General features: G+C 35.9%; 1 protein-coding gene and 1 long non-coding RNA gene across 2 annotated transcripts in view; both read left to right on the top strand.

Moving 5' to 3' along the window:
* The window catches only part of LOC138844715 (uncharacterized), a 346,727-nt gene that overhangs the window by 282,565 nt on the left and 43,210 nt on the right, over positions 1-20,952 (top strand). The gene's annotated exons all lie outside the window — the stretch shown is intronic.
* Positions 1-20,952, top strand: part of LOC138844714 (trafficking protein particle complex subunit 9-like) — a 355,107-nt gene that overhangs the window by 302,472 nt on the left and 31,683 nt on the right. The window lies entirely within an intron of this gene.

The raw sequence follows: 20,952 nt of genomic DNA, 5'->3' as shown, positions 1-20,952 counted from the left end.
GGAGTGCAGGGCCCAAGCATTTGGATCATCCTCCACTGCACTCCCGGGCCACAGCAGAGAGCTGGCCTGGAAGAGGGGCAACTGGGATATGGACAGAATCCGGCGCCCCAACCGGAACTAGAACCCAGTGTGCCGGCGCTGCAAGGCGGAGGATTAGCCTATTGAGCCGTGGCGCTGGCCCAAACTCATTTTCAATAACAGTAAATTCCTTCAATTCTTCAAAAGGCTTAAATTTAAATTTTCACATGAACATAAATCAGAAGTGTAGGTGTTCTCTGTATTTTTCTAAGAGTAAAATATTAGATGTGTGGTGTTTTATGAATCTTAAGCTATACAATGCCAAATATGTGGTTGATGACAGAATACATAAATAAAAAAATTTAGAAATCAGTAACCAAAGAGAGTATCAGCCCATAACCAAAGTATAAGGAAGTTGCTAGGAAACCAAAACAATGAACCAAAACTAGGAATTCAAAAGGTAAAATGCCTGAGTCATGATTAAAAAAAAAAAGACTGACTCCAATTGCATGAATCCCACTATCTGGCATAAAGCTGAAAACTAACAGCTAAAAATTTTGAAAAAGAATCCAAAATACAATGATACAATGTATTATTGAAAAAAAGTCAGAAAAAGACAGAAACTGTGACCTGGTCTGCTAATCAAGTATAGTAGTAAAGAAACTGATTTTATCTGGTGTGCCACCCAAAGCTGGCCAATGAAAAGCTGCTCTAGCGTTCCTGATTTTTGAAAAGGAAAACTGAAGGCAAAGTCATTGCTAAAATTTAATTAAAAAAATCCAAAATAAAGTGTACTACAGGAAAATAAGAAGAAGAAAAAAGAAACTGGCCTGGTCTGTTAATCATGTTTAGTAGTAAATTAACTATTTTTATCGAGCTTAAACCATTTGAAACCAGCCACTGAAAAATTCCTCTGGCATTCTTTATTTTTTAAAAAGGAAAATAACAGCAACTAGTTTTCAGTAACCATAAATTCCTTGTATTCTGAAAAATGCTTAAATTTAACTTTTGGCCAGTGCCACGGCTCACTTGGCTAATCCTCCACCTGCGGCACTGGCACCCCAGGTTCTAGTCCCGGTTGGGATGCCAGATTCTGTCCTGGTTGCTCCTCTTCCAGTCCAGCTCTCTGCCGTGGCCCAGGAAGGCAATGGAGGATGGCCCAATCCTTGGGCCCCACACCCACATGGGAGACCAAGAGGAAGCACCTGGTTCCTGGCTTCAGATTGGTGCAGTGCGCCGGCCGTATTGGCCACTTGGGGGGTGAACCAATGGAAGGAAGACCTCTCTCTCTCGTCTAAAAAAAAATTTAACTTTTACGCAAATACTATAGTTGTTCTCTGTATTTTTCTAAGAATAAATCTCAGATGAGTGGTGTTTGTTTTTGTTTTTGAATCCTAAGCTATAATATGTCAAATATGTTGCTGCTGATGACAGACTAAATAAATAAGTAAATTTAGAAAACAAGAACTAATGAGGTGAACAACATATAGCCAAAGGATAAGGGAGTTGCTAGGAAGCAAAATAACATTAAAAAATGATCCCAAAGTGTGAAATGCATGAGCCAGGAAAAAAAATACTATATGTCAAATTACATTAATTCTACTACAGGTGCAGACTCAGAAAATAAAAGATTAAAACTTTTAAAAAATTCAAAATAAAATGTACTACAGGAAAATAATACAAAAATAAAGGAAGGGAACTGTGGCCTGTTCTGTTAACCATGGTTAATAGCAACAGAAGCAGTTTTACCCAGTTTGTTGCACCAAAATGCAATTTTAATAATGATGAAATAAATAAATAAATTTATTAAAAAAACATGAACCCATGAGGACAATAGACAGCCCATAAAAATGATAAGAGAGACACTAGGAAGCCAAAATAACTAAAAAAAAAAAAAAAACAAAAAACAAGGAATCTAAAAGCTGAAATGCTTGAGATATGATAAAAAATATACAATTACATGAATCACACCATCTGGCAGGAAGCCAGATAATAACAGACTGAAATTTTTTTAAAAATCCAAATAAAATTTGCTATAGGAAATAAAATGAAAGAAACTCTGGCCTGGGCTGTCAATCATTGTTAGTAGCAACAGAACTGATTTTATGCAGATTGTACCACCCAAAACTGGCTAAGGAAAAGTTGCTCTATCATTCCTGATATTTTTTAAAATCAAAAAGAGAGGCAAACTCATTTTTAATAAATTTAAAATCCTTCTGTTATGCAAAAGGCTTAAATTTAACTTTCACAGATATATATACCAGAATTGTAGGTGTTCTCTGTGTATTTGAAGAAAAAAAATCTCAGATGTAGGGTGGCTTTTGTATTTAAGGTATGTTATGTCACATGTGTTGTTGTTGATGATAGATTAAATAAATTAATAAGTTGTAAAACAGCAACACATGAGAGGAACACCCCACAGCCATAGGCTAAGGGGGCTGATAGGAAGTCAAAGAATAAAATAAAACTAGGAAAACAAAAGGTTAAATGCTTGAGCCATGATAAGAAAAAAAGACCATATATCCAATTACATGATTCCACCTTCTGGCATGAATCTAAATAAATGACAGACCAAAATTTAAAAAGCAGCCACAATAGAATATACCACATGAAAATAAAAAAAAAGAATTGTGGCCTGATATATAATTGAAGTTAGTAGCAACAGAACTGGATTTTTCCAGCTTGTACTACCCAAAACTGACCAATGAAAAGTTGTTCTACCATTTCTGACTTTTTAAAAGGAAAACAAGAAGCAAACTCATTTTCAGTGATCTTCTGTTTTTCAAAAGGCTTAAATTTGACTTTACCCAGATATATATATCAGAAGTGTGGGTGTTCTCTGTACTTTTCTGAGAGTAAAAACTCAGTTGTAGGGTCTTTTTTTTAATATAAGTTATAATATGCCCCATATTTTGCTGGTGGTGAAAGATTAAATAAATAAATAAATAAATTTAGATACAGAAACCCATGAGGTGAACAGCCAAAAGCCAAATGATAAGGGACCCACCAGGAAGACAAAACAATAAAAAAAGTCAAGGAATGTAACAGGTGAAATGCTTAAGCCATGATAAAAAATAAATATCCAGGGGTCAGTGCTGTGGTATAGCTGGTAAAGCTGCCATCTGCAGTGCCAGTATCCCATATGGGTGCCAGTTAAAGTCCATAGGCTCCACTTCTGATCCAGCTCTCTGCTGTGGCCTGGGAGAGCAGTAGAATGTGGCCCAACATAGGAGACCCAGAAGAAACACCTGGCTCCTGGCTTCAGATTGGCACAGCTCCAGCCATTGCAGCCAATTGGGCAGTGAACCAGCGGATGGAAGACCTCTTTTTCTTTCTCTCTGTGCCTCTCCTTTTCTCTCTGTGTAACTCTAACTTTCAAATAAATAAATCTTAAAAATATATGTATATCCAATTACATGCATTTCATCATCCAGAGCGAAGACAAAAGTCAACAGATTGAAATTTTTAAAAATCCAAAATAAAATGCACTACATTAAAATTTAAAAAAATAAAGAAGCAAAGAAACTGGCACTCGGGCTCCTATCTAGCCAACAGCTTTAACAGTAGCAGGCGCACAAATTTTGGGATTAAAATTAGTTCAAAGAGAAAATGGGGGAATGAAGGGAGTGGCCGAGAGCTGCCGAGAGCTGCCCTAAAGGTGGCCTTGATAAGATAGAAAAACAGGAACTTCGACCCAGTACTTTTCCACTGACTATACTTTCTCCTCCTCAACGACCCCCTCCCCTTGTCCAAGCTTAACAAAGAAACCGCAAGGCACGTAGGGCACGTAGCCACCCGTTTCTCCTCCTCAACGACCCCCTCCCCTTGTAGTTGCCCAATGAACTCACGCCACCCTATGGTATGTTAATTTTGTGGTTTTGCCCCTTAAAAGCTGTGTGAGATAACTGCTCGGGGCTCCTCTCTTTCTTGCGGCTTGCGGCAGCCAGCAGAGGGCCCATTTGCGCAAATGAAATAAAACTGCCTCTTGCTTTTTGAAAAAAAAAAAAAAAAAAGAAAAAGAAACTGGCCTGGTCTATCAGCTGTGGTTAGTAGCAACAAAACCTGTTTTATCCATTTTGTACCACCCAAAACCAACCAATGAAAAATTGCTCTAGCATTCCTGAATTTATTATTATTATTATTATTATTATTATTATTATTTGACAGGCAGAGTGGACAGTGAGAGAGAGAGACAGAGAGAAAGGTCTTCCTTTTGCCATTGGTTCACCCTCCAATGGCCGCCGCGGCTGGCATGCTGTGGCCGGCGCACCGCGCCGATCTGATGGCAGGAGCCAGGTGCTCCTCCTGGTCTCCCATGGGGTGCAGGACCCAAGCACTTGGGCCATCCTCCACTGTACTCCCGGGCCACAGCAGAGAGCTGGCCTGGAAGAGGGGCAACTGGGACAGAATCCGGCGCCCTGACCAGGACTAGAACCCCGTGTGCTGGTGCTGCAAGGCAGAGGATTAGCCTAGTGAGCCATGGTGCCAGCCCCTGATTTATTTTAAGATTTTATTTATTTGTTTGAGAGGTAGAGTTACAGACAATGAGAGGGAGAGACAGAGAGAGAAAGGTCTTCCATCTGCTGGTTCACTCCCCAAACGGCTGCAATGGCCAGAGCTAAACTGATCCGAAGCTAGGAGCCAGGAGCTTCCTCTGGGTCTCCCACACAGCCGTGGGTTCCCAAGGACTTGGTCATCTTCTACTGTTTTCCTGGGACACAACAGAGAACTGGATCAGAAGTGGAGCAGCCAGCACTAGAACCAGTGCCCTTATGGGATGCTGGTGCCACAGGCAGAGGATTAATCTACAGCACCACAGAGCCAGCCTCTCCCTGTTTTTTTTTTTTAAAGGAAACTGGTGGCAAACTCATTTTTAATATCTGTAGAAGCCCCCATTCTTTTTTTTTTATTAGACAGGTAGAGTTATAGACAGTGAGAGAGAGAAAAGGTCTTCCTTCTGTTGGTTCACTCCCCAAATGGCCGCCACAGCCATAGCTATGCCAATCCAAAGCCAGGAAGGTGCTTCCTCCTGGTCTCCCATGTGGGTGCAGGGCCCAAGCACTTGGGCCATCCTCCACTGCCCTTCCAGACCACAGTAGAGAGCTGGACTGGAAGAGGGACAACCAGGACTAGAACCTAGTGCTCATATGAGATGCCAGTGCTGCAGGCGGAAGATTAACCATGGGAACCACGGCACAAACCCCAATCCTTCTATTCTGCAAAAGGCTTAAATTTAAGTTTTCTCAAATCAATATATCAGAATTGTAGGTCTTATCTGTACTTCTCTGTGCATAAAAACTACATTGTATCCAAGGTACGCTATGTTAAATATGTTGTTAGTGGTGACAGAATAAATATATAGATTTAAAAAACAGAAATCCATGAGATGAACAGCACATAGAAGGATAAGGGAGCCACTAGGAAACCAAAATAATTAAAAAAAAACCTGAGAGATCCAAAAGGTGATATGACTGGTTTTAACTAGTTTCTACCACCCAAAACCAGCCAATGGAAAGCTCCTCTAGCATTGCTGATTTTTTAAAAGGAATACCAGAGGCAAAATAATTTTAATAACCATAAAATCCTCTGTTCTGCGAAAGGCTTAAATTTAACTTTTGCATATATCAGAAGTATAGATGTTCTCTGTATTTTTTAAAATGAAGTATCAGATGTGGAGTGTTTTTTGAATTTTAAGGTATACTACATCAAATGTGTTGTTTTTGATGAGAGAACAAATAAATAAATTTAAAAAACAGGAATCCATGAGGCAAACAGCCAATGGCCAAGGATAAAGGAGCCACTAAGAAACAAAAACAATAAAAAATGGAGGAATCCAAAAGGTGAAATTCCTCAGCCATGGTTAAAAATAGACCATATAGGCTGGCACCGCGGCTCACTAGGCTAATCCTCCACCTAGCGGCGCCAGCACACTGGGTTCTAGTCCCGGTCGGGGCGCCGGATTCTGTCCCGGTTGCCCCTCTTCCAGGCCAGCCCTCTGCTGTGGCCAGGGAGTGCAGTGGAGGATGGCCCAGTTGCTTGGACCCTGCACCCCATGGGAGACCAGGAGGAGCACCTGGCTCCTGGCTCCTGCCATTGGATCAGCGTGGTGCGCCGGCCACAGCACGCCGGCCGCGGTGGCCATTGGAGGGTGAACCAACGGCAAAAGGAAGACCTTTCTCTCTGTCTCTCTCTCTCACTGTCCACTCTGCCTGTCAAAAAAAAATAGACCATATATCCAATTACATGAATTCCACCATCCAGTGCAAAGCCAAAAAATAACAATAAATTTTAAAAAATCAAAAGCAAGAATTATACTACACAGATTTTTTAAAAACAGAAAAGAATGTAAGAAACTGGGGTTTGCTCTGTTAAGCATTGTCGGTTGCAACAGAACTTGCATTATCCAGTTGGTACCACCCAAAACCAGCCATTGAAAGTTACTCTAGCATTCTTTATTTTTTTTAAATGGAAACTGCAGCCAAACTAATATTTAATATACATAAAATCATTTCTTCTGCAAATGCCTTTAGTTTAACTTTTCCCAAATACACATATCAGAAGTGTAGGTGTACTCTGTATTTTTATAAGAATGAAATCTCAGATATGGGATGAATTTTTGAATCCTAATTTATACTATGTCAAATATATTGTTGTTGATGACAGAATAAAGAATTAAGTTTAAAAAAATAGAAATCCATGAGGAAACAGCCCATAGGCAAAGCATAAGGGAGCTGCTAGGAAGCCAAAACAATACAACAAAACTAGGACTCCAAATGGTAAAATGCATGAGACATGGTAAAAAAAATAAAAGACCATATATCTAGTTACATGTATTTCACCAGCTGGTTCATTGCCAAAAAATAACAAATTAAAATTGTAAAAAAGCCAAAATATAATGTGCCACAGAAAGTTAAAAAAAAAAAAAAAAAACACTATGGCCTGAGCTGTAATCCTGGCAAATAGCAACAGAACTGGATTTTTCTGGTTTGTACCACCCAAAACCAGCCAATGAAAAGTTCCTCTAGCATTCCTCAGTTTTTTAAAATAAAAACTGGAGGCAAACTCATTTTCAATAAGATCCTTTTGTTCTTCACAGGGCTTAAACTTAACTTTTCCCAAATACATACATCAGAAGTGTAGGTATTCCCTGTATTTCCGCAAGCATAAAATCTCCAATGTGAGAGTTTTTTTGGTGTCTATAGGCTTACTCTGTCAAAGGTGTTGCTGTTTGTGACATAATAAATAAATAAATAAATAAATAAATAAATTTATTATACAGAAAACCGTGAGGGGAACAATCCACAGGCAAATGATAAAGCTGTCACTAGGAAGACAAAACAATAAAAAATGAGGAGTCCAAAAGTTGAACTGCCTGAGCAATGATTTAAAAAAAAAATAGGATATCAAATTAAACAAATTCCACCACTTGAGAAGTAGTCAAAATAATTAGAGTGAATTTTTAAAAACCTAGAATAAAATATACCACGTGAAAAGAAGAAAGAAGAAAGAAGAAAAAAAAGAAAGAAAGAAAGAAAGAAAGAAAGAAAGAAAGAAAGAAAGAAAGAAAGAAAGAAAGAAAGAAAGAAAGAAAAGACAAACTATGGCCTGATATGTAATCTAGATTACTAGCAAAATAACTGTCAGCTGATCTGTAATCATGGTTAGTAGCAACAAAACTGGAGTTTTTGGATTGTACCACCCAAAACCAGCCAATGAAAACTTGCTCTAGCATTCCTAATTTTGTAAAAAGGCAAACCAGTGGCAAATTCATTTTGTATAACCATAAGATCCTTCTGTTCTGCAAAAGGCTTAAATTTAATTGTCCCAGATACACGTATCAGAAGTGTAGATGTTATCTGCATTTTTCTAAGCATAAAATCTAAACTGTGTGGAGTTTTTGTATCATAATGAATAGTATGTCATATATGTTTTATTGATGACAGAATAAATAACTAAATAAATTTATAAAACAGGCTCATGATTTTCCCATGATTTTTCCAGCTTGTACCACCTAGAACTCATCAATGAAAAGTTGCTCTAGCATTCCTGATGCTTTTAAAAGAGCTAACTCTTTTAAAAGAATGACCCACCGAATGGAAGACCTCCCTCTCTTTCTGCCTCTCCTTCTCGCTGTGTGTAACTCTAAGTTTCAAATAAATAAATCTTAAAAAAAGAAGTATAGGTGTTCTCTGTATTTTTATTACACTAAAATGTCAAATGGAGGCTAACTTATTTTCAATAACTATAAGATCATGCTGTTTTGCAAAAGATTTAAATTTAAAATTTTCCAAATACATATAACATGATGACAGAATAAGTAAATAAATGAATTCAGAAACAAGAACACATGAGGGGAACAGCCCATAGCCAAAGGATGCGGGAGTCACTAGGAAGCCAAAACAACAACAACAACAACAATAATAATGGAATCCAACATGTGAAATGCCTGAACCATGATAAAAAAAAAGTCTGTATATCAAATTACATGAATTCCACAATAAAAAATGACTGAAAAAATAAAAAATTCAAGATAAAATGTACGACATGAATATTTTAAATAAAGCTCTTATCCTTTGGCTATGGGTTGTTATCCTATTGGTTTACTGGTTTTTTAAATTAATTAATTAATTAATTAATCCTGTCATCAACAATACCACATGTGACATTATATACCTTAGATACAAAAAATAACACCCTACTTCTGATATTTTATACGTAGAAAAAATAGAGAATACCTACACCTCTGAAATTTGGAAAGAGTTAAATTTAAGCATTTTGCAGAGTAGAAAGATTTTAATGTTATTGAAAATGAGTTTGCCTCCATTTTTCTTTTAAAAAAATCAGGAATGCTAGAACAACTTTTCTTTGGCTGGTTTTGGATGGTACAAACCAGGAAAATCCAGTTCTGCTGCTACTATCCAAAATGATAGATAAAGCCACAGTTTCTTTGTGTTTTTTTTATTAATTTCTTGTGGTACATTAAATTTTGGATATTTTACACTTCAGTCTGTTAATATTTTGGCTAGGAGATGGATGGGGATATTCATATAATTAGATATATGGTCTTTTTTATTGTTTTGGCTTCATAGTGGCTCTCTTATAATTTGGAAATATGCTCTTCCACTCAAGTGTTCCTGTTTTTAAATTATTTATTCTGTCATCAAAAAGAACGTATTTGACATGCAATACCTAAAGACACAAAAATACACCCCACATTGGAGATTTTATGCTTAGAAAAATATAGATAACACATACACTTCTCATATATGCGTTTGGGAAAAGTTAAATTTTAGCCTTTTGCAGAACAGAAGGATCCTATGATTATTGAATATGAGTTTACCCGTTTTTATTTGCAAAAATTCAGGAACAAGAGGGCAACTTTTGATTCACCTGTTTTGGGTGGTATAAACTGAAAAAATCTGGTTCTCTTGCTACTAAACAGGAATTAGAGATCAGGCCACAACTTTCTTTTATTCGTTTATTTATTTATTCATTTATTTATTTATTTTTAAAAGATTTTTATTGATTTATTTGAGAGGTAGAGTTACAGAGAGTGAGAGGGCGAAACAGAAAGATCTTCTGTCTGTTGGTTCACTCCCCATGGCCATAATGGCCAGAGCTGCACCAATCTGAAGCCAGGAGCCAGGTACTTCTTCCTGGTCTCCCATGTAGGTGCAGGGGCCCAAAGGACTTGGGCCATCCTCCACTGCTTTCCCAGGTCACAGCAGAGAGCTGGGTCGGAAGAGCCGGGACTAGAACCAGCACTCACATGGGATGCGGGCACCGTAGGCGGGTGATTTACCCACTGCGCCACAGGGCTGGCCCCAACAACTTTCTTTTTCTTCATTTGATACACTTTATTTTGAGTTTTTTAATTTTAAATTTAGTCTTTTTTTTTTTTTGCTTCATGATGGATGATGAAATTCATGTAATTGGATATGTGTTTTTTTTTTATTATGGGTCAGACATTTTACCTTTTAGATTCCTATTTGTTTTATTGTTTTGGTTTCATAGCAGCTCCCTTATCCTTTGGCTATGGGCTGTTCCAATCATGGGTTCCTGTTTTTTAACTTTATTACTTTATTTATTCTGTCATCAACCATGATAATGTGACATTGAATACCTTAAATATAAAAATACACCCTATATTTGACATTTTATTCTCATCAAAATATAGAGAACACCTCACTTCTTTTTTTAAGATTTATGTATTTATTTGAAACTTAGAGTTACACATGGAGAGAAGCAGAGGCAGAAAGAGAGAGGGAGGTCTTCCATTCAGTAGTTCACTCCCCACCTGGCCACAATGGCTAGAGCTGAGCTGATCTGAAGCCAGGAGCCAGGAGCTTCTTCCAGGTCTCTCTCATGGGTACAGGGTCCCAAGGACTTGGGCCATCTTATACTGTTTTCCCAGGCCACAGCAGAGAGCTGGATTGGAAGTGGAGCAGCCAGGACTCGAACTGGTGCCCACATGGGATGCCATCACTGCAGGCGCTGGCTTTACCTACTACACCACAGTGCCGGCCCCCACACCTACACTTCTGAAATATGTATATGGGAAAAGTTAAATTTAAGGCTTCTACAGAACAGAAGGTCTTACGGTTATTGAAAATGAGTTTGCGTCCATTGTTCCTTTCTGAAAATCAGAAATGCTAGATCAACTTTTCATTGGCCCGAATTTGGATGGTAGACACACTAAAAATCAAGGTCTGTTGCTACAAACCACTATTATAGATCAGGCTACTTCCTCTTTTTTATTTTTCTTTTTTGTGTGGTAGATTTTATTTTGGCCTTTTAAACTTTTAGTCTGTTACTTTTTGGCTTCACTCAGATTTTGAATTCATGTAATTGGATATTTGGATTTTTTTATCTTGATTCAGGCATTTCACTTATTGGATTCCTAGGTTTATTTTCTTGTTTGGCTATTCCAATCATGAGTTCTTGTTTTTTTAAGTTTATTTATTAATTTATTCTGTCATCAATAACGACACATGTAACATTGTATTCCTTAAATACAAAAAATAGCATCAACCTGAGATTTTATTCTTAGAAAAACACTTCTGAAATACATATTTGGGAAAAGTTAAAGTCTTTTGAAGAATAGAATGATCTTAGGTTTATTGAAAATGAGTTTGCCTCCATTTTTCATTTAAAAAATTCAGGAATTCTAGAGCAACTCTTCTATTCCTGTTTTGGGTGAGGAAAATCTAGTTCTATTGCTAATAACTGCAATGACAGATAAGCCTACGATTTCCTTTCTTATTAATTTCATGCTGTATTTTTAATTTAGAATTTTTTACACTTTATTCTGTTAATATTTTGGCTAGGGTATGGATAGTCGAATTCATATAATTCGATATGTGGTCTTTTTTATCTTGATGCAGCCATTTCAACTTTCAGATTCCTCTTTTTATATTGTTTTGGCTTCATAGTGGCTCACTTATTTGGCTATGGACAGTTTTCCTCAGTGTTTCCTGTTTTTAAATGTATTTATTTATTTAGTTTGTTATCAATAAAAACATATTCAACATAGAATAACTTAAGACATAAAAATCACCCCAAGGTTGGAGATTTTATGCTTAGAAACATATAGAGAGCACCTACACTTCTAATATGCATTTGGGAAAAGTTAAGTTTAAGCCTATTATCAGGACAGAAGTATTTATTTCAGAGTTATTCAAAATAAGTTTGCCTCAGGTTTTCATTTTAAAAATCAGGAATGCTAGAGTAACTTTTTATGGACTGGTTTTGGGTGGTACAAACCGGAAAAATCTAGATCATTTGCTACTAACCATATTAACAGACCAGGTGACATTTTCTTTTCTTAGTTTTTGTTGTATATATTTTATTTTGGATTCTTTTTTAGTTTTAGTTTGTTATTGATTTGACTTCATATCACATGGTGGAATTAATGCAATTGGATACGTGGTCTTTTTTGTTTTCTTATCATGGCTCATGTTTATCAACATTTGGATTCATGAGGTTGTTTTTTTGTTTGTTTGTTTTGTTTTGTTTTTATTGCTTTAGCTTTCTTACCGGCTCTCTTTTCCTTCTGGCTATGTGCCATAGCTCCCAGGGATTCCCATTTTTAATATATTCATTTATTTTTTCTGTCATCAACAACATTGCATTTGACATGATATACATTAAGATACAAATAGCAACCTTCATCTGAGATTTTGTGCTTAGAGAAATACAGAGAATACCTACATTTCTGATGTATGCATAAGGGAAAAGATAAATTTAAGCCTTTTTCAGTACTGAAGGATTTTAATCTTTTTAAAAATGAGTTTGCCTTAGATTTTTCTATCAAAAAATCATGAATGTTAACGCAACACTTCATTGGCTGGCTTTGGGTGGTACAAATCAGAAAACATCAGTTGTGTTGCTATTAAACATAATTAAAAGACCAACCCAACTTTTCTTTCTCTCATTTTTTCCTCCTTTTGTGTGTGGTATATTTTGGGGGAGAATTTTTATATATACTTTAGTATGTTATTTATTTGGTTTCATCACTGATGGAGGAATTCATGAAATTGGATATATGTTCTTTTCTTTTTTTCTTATTTTTATTTTGTTAATCATGGCTCATGCATTTCACCTTTTGGATTCCTCAGGTTTTTTTTTTTAATGTTTTGGCTTCCTGCTGGATCCCTTATCGTTCCTCACAGATTCCTGTTTTTTAAATGTATTTATTTCTCTATCATCAACAATAATGTATTTGACATGGTATACATTAAGATACAAGAAAACACCCCATATCTGAATTTTATTCTTAGAAATATACAAAGAACTCCTCCACTTCTGATATGAATATTTTTGAACTGTTAAATTTAAGCCATTTCAGTACAGAAGGGTTTCATGGTTATGTATGAGTTTGCCTCAGGTTTACCGTTTAAACAAATCAGGAATGCTAGAACGACATTTCATTGGTTGCTTTTAGCTGGTAAAACTGAAAATACCCAGTTCTGTTGTAAAAACCATGATTAACAGACCAGACCACATTTTCTTTCTTTTTAAATTTTTCTGTGGTACATTTTATTTCAGAATATTTTTCAGCTCTTCATCTGTTATGATTTTGGCCTCCTGCCTGATGATGAAATTCATGTAATTGATATGCAGTCTCTCTCTCTCTCTCTCTTTAATCATTTCACTATTTAAATTTCTTGCTCTTTTTCTTTTTCCTTTTTCATTGTTTTCACTTCCTGTGGCTCCTTTATCCTTCTGGGTATGTGCCTTTCCCCTCAGGGATTCCCATTTTCTAAATACATTTATTCAAATTTGGTGTCATCAACAGCAACACATTTGACATGGTATATCTTCGGATACCAAAAAACACCCCACATCTGAGATTTTACTCTTAAAATATACAGAGAACACCTATACTTCTGCTATCCATATTTGGGAAATGTTAAATTTAAGACTTTTCCACTAAAGAAGATATTAATGGTATTGAAAATGAGTGTGCTTCATGTTATACTTTTAGAAAAATCAGAAATGTTTGAACAATATTTCATTGGCCACCTTTCTGTGGTACAAACCAAGAAAATCCAAATCTGTTGTTACTAACCACAATTAACAGACCATATTTTCTTTCTTTCTTTCTTTTTTTTTTGAATTTTTGGGTCGTGTATTTTATTTTGGATTCTTTAAAAATTTTAATTTGTTATTTAATTGTTTTTTTGACTAGTGGTGGAATTCATGTAATTCTATATGTGGTATTTTTTTAAATCATTGCTCACATATTTAACTTTTTGGATTCCTCAGGTTTTTTATTGTTTTTGCTTCCTGGTGGCTCTTTAATCCTTTGCACCATGTGCCATTCCACTCATGGATTTCCATTTTGTAATATATTTATTTATTTTTTCTTTCATCAACAACATCACATTTGACATGGTACACTTTAAGATACAAATAACAACCCTCATCTGAGATTTTATTTTTAGAAATACACAGAGAACACCTAGAATTCTGATATATTTCTAAGGAAAAGTTAAATTTAAGCGTTTTTCAGTACAGAATGATTTCACTTTTTTGAAACTGAGTTTGCCTCAGGCTTTCCTTTTAAAAAAAATCATGAATTCTAGAGCAACATTTCATTGGCTGGTTTTGGGTGGTACAAACTGGAAAAGTCCAGTTGTGTTACTATTAGACAGGATTAACAAAACATGCCAACTTTTCTTTCATTTTATCTTTTTGTGTGTGTGGTATATTTTGTTTTGTTTTGTTTTTATACTTTAATCTGTCTGCTATTTGGCTTCATGCCCAATTTTGGAATTCATATTTGGATAATGGGTTTTTTAAAAACTTTTTAATCATGACTCTCTAATTTCACTTTTGAATTCCTTTTTAAAATGTTTTTACTTCTTGCAAATTCCCTTATCCTTCTGGCTATGTTCCATTCCCCTCATGGATTCACATTTTTTAACATATTAACTCATTTTTTTCTGTCATCAAGTCTTTTGGATTCTTCTGTTTTATTGTTTTGGCTTCCTTTCAGCTCCCTTATCTTTTCACTTATGTGAAATTTTTGGTGAGCTGTAGTTATCCTTATAGCTATGGGCTGTTCCCCTCATGGATTCCCATTTTTAAAATATATTTATTTTTCTGTCATTAGTAACACATTTGAAATACTGAACATTAAAATGCAAAGAAATTCACACATCTGAGATTTTATTCTTAGGAATATATCAGGAACATCTACACTTCTGATGTCTATTTGGAAAAAGTAAAATTTAAGCCTTTTCAGTACAGAAGGATTTAACAGCTAGTGAAAATGAGTTTTCCTCAGGTTATACTTTTAGTCAAAATTCAGGAATGCTAGAATAATATTTAATTGGCTAGTTTTGGGTGGTATAAACCAAAAAAAATCAGTTCTGTTATCACTAAACGGACCACGTCACATTTTCTTTCTTTTCAGTTTTTAATTATCATTTGGTATATTTTATTTTACACTATTTTAATTTTAGTCTGTCATTTATTTGTCTTCCTGCCTCATGGTGGATTCAGTTAATTTGATATGTAGTCTTGTTTTGTTGTTATTGTTGTTGTTATTGTTGTTGTTAATCATCTCTCATGCATTTCATTTTTGGATTCCTCAGTTTTTTATTATTTTTACTTAGTGCTGCCTCCCTTATTCTTTGGGCTATGTGCCTTTCTCTTCATGGAATCTGTTTTTTAATACATTTATTTGTTTTTTCTGTTCAACAGCAACACATTTGGCATGGTATACCTTAAGATACATATAAAAAACTCAGGTTTATTCTTGGAAATATACAGAAAACACATACAATTCTTATATATGTATTTGGGAAAAGTTAAAAACATGCCTTTTTCAATACAATAAGATTTCATGGTTTTTGAAAATGAGATTGCCTCAGGTTTGCCATTTAAAAAAAAAATGAGGAATGCTACAGCAACATTTCATTGGCCAATTTTGGGTGGTACAAACTGGAAAACTCCATTTCTGTTACTACTAATCACATTGAATAAAGCTTGCCACATTTTATTTTTTTTTTTGTTTCTACGGTACATTTTATTTTGAAGTTTTTTTAAACTTTAGTGTTATTTTTTGGCTTTCTGTGTGATGGTTGAGCACATATAATTGAATATGTGGTCTTTTTTTTAAATCATGGCTCACACATTTCATCTTTTGGATTCCTCAGTTTTATTATTGTTTTGTCTTCCTGGTGGCTGTCTTATCCTTTTAGCTATGTGCCAATCCCCTCATGGATCCCTGTTTTGTTTTTGTTTTGTTTTGTTTTGTTTTTAGATAATTTAGGTAATTATCTAAAATTTTTTAGATAATGGTTTTTAAGCCATCAACAACACATTTGACATAGTACAGCGTAAGATACAAAAACAAAAACAAAAAAAATCTGAGATTTTATTCTTGGAAATACACAGAGAACACCTGTACTTCTAATTCATGTATTTGGGAATATTTAAATTTAAGCCTTTTTCAATATAGACTGATTTCACAGTTATTTTAAATGAGTTTGCCTCAAATTTTCCTTTAAAGAAGTCAGGAATGCTGGAGCAACATTTCATTGGCTGGTTTTGGGTGGTACAAACCAGAAAAATTCAGTTCTATTGCTACTAACCATGACTAACAGAACAGGCCATGACTAACAGAACAGGCCACATTTTCATTCTATTTGTTTTAACTTTCATGTGGTACAATTTATTGTGTAATTTTTAAAACATTTTAGTCTTTTATTATTTTAGCTTATTTTAGTCTTATTTTTCATATCATGACACATGCACTTTACCATTTGGATTCCTCAGCTTTGTTTTTTTTTTTTTTTTATGTTTTGTCTCCCTGCCATTCCTCATCCTTTTGGTTATGTGCCTTTACCCTGAGAGATTCCTATTTTTTAAAATATATTTATTTACTTTTTCTGTCATCAACAACAACATATTTGACATGGTATAAATGAAGATAAAAAAAAATCCCACATCTGAATTTTATTATTAGAAATACACAGAGAGGGCCGGTGCCGTGGCTCACTAGGCTAATCCTCTGCCTTGCGGCACCGGCACACCGGGTTCTAGTCCTGGTCGGGGCGCCGGATTCTGTCCCGGTTGCCCCTCTTCCAGGCCAGCTCTCTGCTGTGGCCAGGGAGTACAGTGGAGGATGGCCCAAGTGCTTGGGCCCTGCACCCCATGGGAGACCAGGAGAGGCACCTGGCTCCTGCCATTGGATCAGCGCGGTGCGCTGGCCGCAGTGTGCTGGCCACAGTGGCCATTGGAGGGTGAACCAACGGCAAAGGAAGACCTTTCTCTCTGTCTCTCTCTCTCTCACTGTCCACTCTGCCTGTCAAAAAATAAAAAATAAATAAATAAAAAGAAAAAAAAAAGAAATACACAGAGAATATAGTCACTTCTGATATGTGTGTTTGGGAAAAGTTAAATTTAAGCCTTTTTCAGTTCAGTAGGATTTCACAGTTATTAAAGTGAGTTTCCCTGAGGCGTTCCTTTATACAACACAAAAATTTTTGAAAAGAAGAAAAGAAATAAAATATGGCCTGGTCTGTTAATCATGATTAGTAGCAACAGGATTGGATTTTTCTTGCTTTTACCACCCAAAACCAGCTAATGAAGTGTTGCTGCAGCATTCCTGATTATTTTAATTTTATTTATTTATATTTTTTATTTTCTTTTGACTGGCAGAGTGGACAGTGAGAGAGAAAGAGACAGAGAGAAAGGCCTTCTTTGCCGTTGGTTCACCCTCCAATGGCCGCCGTGGCCAGCACGCTGATCCGATGGCAGGAGCCAGGTACTTATCCTGGTCTCCCATGTGGGTGCTGGGCCCAAGGACTTGGGCCATCCTCCACTGTACTCCCTGGCCACAGCAGAGAGCTGGCCTGGAAGAGGGGCAACTGGGACAGAATCCAGCACCCCGACCGGGACTAGAACCCGGTGGGGCTGCGCCGCAAGGCAAAGCATTAGTCTAGTGAGCTGCGGCGCCGGCCAATTCCTGATTATTTTAAAAGGGAAACCTGAGGTCTGAGGTGAACTCATTTTCTTTCTTTCTTTCTTTCTTTCTTTCTTTCTTTCTTTCTTTCTTTTTTTGACAGGCAGAGTGGACAGTGAGAGAGAGAGAGACAGAAAGAAAGGTCTTCCTTTGCCGTTGGTTCACCCTCCAATGGCCGCCACGGCCAGCGCGCTGCGGCCGGCGCACCACGCTGATTCGATGGCAGGAGCCAGGAGCCAGGTGCTTTTCCTGGTCTCCCATGGGGTGCAGGGCCCAAGGACTTGGGCCATCCTCCACTGTACTCCCTGGCCACAGCAGAGAGCTGGCCTGGAAGAGGGGCAACCAGGACAGAATCCGGAGCCCCGACCGGGACTAGAACCCGGTGTGCCAGCGCCCCAAGGCGGAGGATTAGCCTAGTGAGCCGAGGCGCCGGCTGAACTCATTTTCAATAAGCATGAAATCCTTCTGTACTTAAAAAGACTTAAATTTAACATTTCCCAAATACATATATCAGATATGTAGGTATTGTCTGTATTATTATTTTTTTTTGACAGGCAGAGTGCATAGTGAGAAAGAGAGAGAGAGAGAAAGGTCTTCCTTTTGCCATTGGTTCACCCTCTAATGGCCGCCACGGCCAGCGACCTGTGGCCAGCGCATAACGCTGATGTGAAGCCAGGAGCCAGGTGCTTCTCCTGGTCTCCCATGGGGTGCAGGACCCAAGCACTTGGGCCATCCTCCACTGCACTCCCAGGCCACAGCTGAGATTTGGCCTGGAAGAGGGGCAACTGGGATGGAATCCGGTGCCCGGACCAGGACTAGAATCCGGTGTGCCTGCACAGCAGGTGAAGGATTATCCTATTGAGCTGCCATGCTGGCTATTTTGTATCTTAAAGGAAAACATGAGACTACCTCACTTTCAAACTGGGAAATGCTTCTGTACTGAAAAAGACTTAAGTTTAACTTTTTCCAAATGCTTATAACAGAAGTGTGGGTGTTCTCTATACATTTCTAAGAATATCAACTCAGATATGGGGTGTGTTTTTATCTTATGGTATACCAGGTCAAAAGTTTTGTTATTGTGTTAAAAATAGATTCATATATTTTATAAACTGAAAACCATGAATGGAATGGCACATAGCCAAAAGGATAAGTGAGAGCAGAAAGCCAAAACAATAAAAAATGAGGAATTCCAGAGGTGAAATGCATGAGCTATGATTTAAAAAAAATTCCATATCCAATTACATGAATTCAATTATTGACAGGAAGGCCAAAAAAATAAACTAAATTTCTTAAATACAAAGTAAAATGTAAAATATAAAATAAAAATATAAAAGGAAATTTAAAAAAAGAAAATTTTACCTGGTTACTAAATGTGTTAATAGCAACAGAACTGCATTGTATTCACTTGTATCATCCAAAACCAGCCAATGAAATGTTCCCTTAGGTTTCCTGATTTTCCTAAAAGGAAAAAAGGAAAATGTGAGACAAACTCAGTTTAATCCCCGAAAAGTTCTTCTGCACTGAAAAAAGTTTAAATTTAAGTTTTCCCTAATGCATATATCAGAATTTAAGGTGTTCTCTGTATATTTTTTAAGACTAATATTTCAGATGCTAGATTTTTTTTTGAATCGTAAATAATACCATGCCAAATGTGTTGTTGTTGATGACAGGAAAAACACATAATATGTTTAAAAAATGGGGATTGATGAGAAGAAATTCATATAAATCTTTTTATAATAAGATAATAGGCATTTTATAATATGGAATTCTAGGTTTGTTTTATTGTTTTGGCATCCAGCAGCCACTTTTTTTTTTTTGTTTATGGGAGTTTCCCCACATTTTTTCTCATTTGTAAAATTATTTATTTGTTTATTCATTTGTTTTTTTTATTGATTCTGTCAAACAAAACACATTTGATATAGTATCCCTTATGATTAAAAAAATACCAAAAAATTTGAGTTTTATCATTACACAACTACAGGGAACTCCTACGCTTATGATCTATCTGTCTAGGAAATGTGAAATTTAAGCCTTTTGTAGAAGAGAAATATTGAAAGCTTCTCCAAAATGAGTTTCTTTGTTTCTTTTTTTGTATTTTTTCATGAATTATATTTCACTTTTTTATAAATATTATTATGTTATATTTTGGCTTTATACCCAATAATGGAATTCAGGAAATAAATTTTTTATTTTATCAGGACTCAGGTATTTTACCTTCTGGAATCCTAGGTTTGTTTGTTGGTTTTGACTTCAAGGAGCTGCCTTTTCCTTTGTTTACAGGCTGTTAACCATATTTTTTCTGGTTTTAAATTTATTTGTTTATTCATTATTTATTCTGTCAAAAACAACACATTTGACATAGTATCTCTTGTGATACAATCAAATTCAATAAATATTGATTTTGTGAGTTGAAAAGTGCAGGGAACACCTACCCTTATGATATGTGTCTGGGAAAAGTGAGATTTAGGGCTTTTGAAGAAGAAAAGGATTTAAATTTCTGCAAAATGAATTTGACTGCAGTTTCCTTATTAAAATCAGTCAGAACGCTAAAGAAGCCTCTCCAGGTTTTGGTGGCCCAAAGCAGAAAAATCTGAATCTCTTTTTGCTATGCTGCACATCAGTTCTGGCTACAGCCTCTGTTTGTTTATTTATTTTTTTTTGGTATTTTTTCAGGTATTACATTTCATTTTGGATTATAAATTTTATTATGTTACATTTTGGCTTCATGCAGGATAAGGGTAATCAGATAATTTTTTAAATCAGGGCACACGTATTTTATCTTATGGAATTCTAGGTTTGTTTTATTGTTTTGGCTCCAGCAGATGTTTTTCCTTTGTTTATGGGCTGTTCCCCACCTTATATCTTGTTTATATTTATTTGTTTATTCATTTATTCTGTCAAAAACAACAAAAATACAACTAGTAGGAGTTTCATGATTAGAAAACTACATAGAACACCTACTCTTTTGAACTTTGTGTCTGAGAACAGAGAAATTTAAGCATTTTGAGAAGGAATTTAAATTTCTCTAAAATGAGTTTGACTGCAGTTTTCTTGTTAAAATCATCTGGAATACTAAAGCAATGTGACAGGTTTTAGGTGGCACAAACCAGAAACATCTGGTTCTTTTTGCATAGCTCCATACCAGATCTGGCTACAACCTCTTTGCTGGTTTGTTTGTTTGTTTGCTTTGCATTATTTTCATGAATCACATTTGATTTTTGTTTATAAATTTTAGTATGTTACAATTTGGCTTCATGCTAGATAACAAAATTCATGTATTTAGCTTAATTTTCCTTTTTTAATCAGTACATAGTAATTTTACCTTCCAGTTCCAATTTTTCTTTGTTTATGTGCTATTCCGCACTTTTTTCTAACTTAAAATTTGTTTATTCATTTGTTTATTTATTTATTCTGTCAAAAAAACAACTCATTTGACTTTTGTATTGCTTATGATACAA

This window comes from Oryctolagus cuniculus, chromosome 12 (assembly GCF_964237555.1).
Source record: "Oryctolagus cuniculus chromosome 12, mOryCun1.1, whole genome shotgun sequence".
In the NCBI taxonomy this organism is placed as follows: domain Eukaryota; kingdom Metazoa; phylum Chordata; class Mammalia; order Lagomorpha; family Leporidae; genus Oryctolagus; species Oryctolagus cuniculus.
This window is presented reverse-complemented; position numbering and strand designations above follow the sequence as displayed.